This window comes from Sapajus apella, unplaced genomic scaffold (assembly GCF_009761245.1).
Source record: "Sapajus apella isolate SASKATOON/1434 unplaced genomic scaffold, GSC_monkey_1.0 scaffold74, whole genome shotgun sequence".
Lineage (NCBI taxonomy): Eukaryota > Metazoa > Chordata > Mammalia > Primates > Cebidae > Sapajus > Sapajus apella.
This window is the reverse complement of record NW_022437014.1, coordinates 3,516,023-3,518,357: the sequence shown is the minus strand read 5'-3', so window position 1 is coordinate 3,518,357 and position 2,335 is coordinate 3,516,023. Positions and strand designations below refer to the sequence as shown.

The following is a 2,335-nucleotide window of genomic DNA, read 5'->3' as shown; positions in this document are numbered from 1 at the left end:
GGCTGGAGTGCAGTGGTACAATCTTGGCTCTCTGCAACCTCTGCTCCCAGGCTCAAGCAATTCTCCTGCCTTAGCCTCCTGAGTAGCTGGGATTACAGGCACCTGCCACCACGCCTGGCTAATTTTTGTTGTTTTTTAGTAGAATCAGGGTTTCACCATGTTGACCAGGCTGTTCTTGAACAACTGACCTCAAGCAATCTCCCCACCTCAGCCTCCAGAAGTGCTGGGATTAGAGGTGTGAGCCACCTCGCCCCACCTTAAAATGCAGATTTTGATTCAGAAAGTCTAAAGTGGGGCCTGAGAGTCTGTATTTTTAATAACCTGTAGGTGAGGCTAACACTGTCTATGGCCCACACTTAGAGTTTTGTAGGTTTTATACCAGTGGTTCCCAGCCTTGAATTGCCCCATGGATCATTGATAATGTTGAGTCGAGTCTGGTCCACTTCCCAGACAAATTAAATCGGAATCTCTGAGTGTGGGGCCCAGGCATCAGTATTTTTAAAAAGCTCCTCAGTAATTCTAATGCACAGTCAAGGCCAAGAATAGTTGATCTCTAAGAAATCATACATAATATATTCAAATTAACTTAAAATCTAAATTATGTTTTCCAAACATGAGAGTTTCATATTATTTATGATTGCATTAATGTTAATTATACCAAATATATCATTTTATTCTCTTTAAATTACTTACTGTATAGTTACCTGACAGGGGAGATACCTTGATCACGAAGGTGGTTTTTCCAGGGCGAGGCTTATCCATTGCACTCCTGATGTGTTGACCCCGGGATTTCCCCAAATGTGGGAAACTCAACCGCGTAATTTGTGATAGTAGGGGACTGCATTTGTGCTTTCCCCTGGTCTTTCATAATAAATAAATAAATTACTGTAAAATAATGTCTTTACCCAGCATTATCTATACAGCCAGAAAAGAAACTTCTGACAACTTTTAAAATAAAGCTTTACTTAGTATTTACTTAAGTTTACTTAATATTGACTTGAGGTTTCTCAGATTACTGCCATGTTAAAAGAAAAAGATCAGTAACTGCGTTAGACAATGATAATTATGATATATATTTTTCTTAGAAATAGGGCAATGTACCTCCCAAAGAAAGTGCCGTCAACATTAAGGATGCCAAGTGTCAGATGTCACAGCATGTGGTCCAGAAAAGTTGGCTTCCAGAGTGCTGCATTGTTTTTGTTTGTTTGTTTTGAGATGGAATTTTGCTCGTTACCTAGGCTGGAGTGCCATAGCGTGATCTCGGCTCACTGCAGCCTCCACCTCCCAAGTTCAAGCGATTCTTTTGCCTCAGCCTCCCAAAAGTAGCTGAGATTACAGGCGCCTGCCACCATGCCCAGCTAATTTTTATATTTTTAGTAGAAACGGGGTTTCACCATGTCGGCCAGGCTGGTCTCGCACTCCTGACCTCAGGTGATCCACCCACCCCGGCCTCCCAAAGTGCTGGGATTATAGGCATGAGCCACCACACCTGGCCTCCATTGTTTTCATAGTCTGTCTTAAAGAAGCAGAGCCAGGTAACTTTAAAAAAAAAATCTATCTTAAGAAAAATTATCAAATAGAAATCCAAAGCTAGAAAGAAGATATGTTAGAGAGTGTTCTTTCAAACAAATTAAGGATCTTAATAGCATACCTTTAAATATTAAGTCACCAGAGTTCCTGTAAAATATAATCCAATCTTCTCAATTTCTACCAACTCTTCACAAAGACATCTGTGCCATAATGTAAGGCATGTTTATAGGGTTAACTTAAATCTTGGTGTTTAAAAAAGCAGCCCAGATGATACAAAACTTTCCAGACATGGGGTGATCTGTTTTAACATTGTACCAGAAATGTGCTACATAATCCATTTCAGGTCCCTGAATCCTGGGTTCCAAACAGCAGATTCTGGAGTCTACTTTTGCCAGAATGTGCATTAAAATATCTTATATAGTACTAGGAAGAGGTATTCAGCCAACACTGCTGACTCTAGTGTTGCTGCAGCTGAGTCTCAGAATGATAAAGGGAAGCTCAATTATGCATTTGGTCAAACCAAAGCTGACTGCAGGAACTAAGTAAACCTCTCTCAAGCCTCTTAACCTTTAAGAATAAAAGATTGAAATAAAAACCTTTAGAAGACTAATAGTTAAAATTCTTCATGAGGTACAACATTTACGACGTTCCTTTTCTGATAATCTTAAATTTCCTGGCAATTGTAATTATCAAAGAGATATTTGTAACAGCACGATTTATATACATGTAAAAAAAGATGAGAATGATGCCAAATTCAGTAAATTGTGCTATTGTGAAATAACCATCTGACAAATAGAAGTGCCAG

At 39.3% G+C, this 2,335-nt stretch overlaps 1 non-coding gene across 1 annotated transcript; it reads left to right on the top strand.

The window, feature by feature from the left end:
• Positions 1–696: 696 nt before the first annotated feature.
• LOC116532203 lies at positions 697–859 on the top strand. Its single transcript, XR_004260763.1, has one exon. It is a non-coding gene; the product is annotated as a U1 spliceosomal RNA (small nuclear RNA).
• Positions 860–2,335: the final 1,476 nt, after the last annotated feature.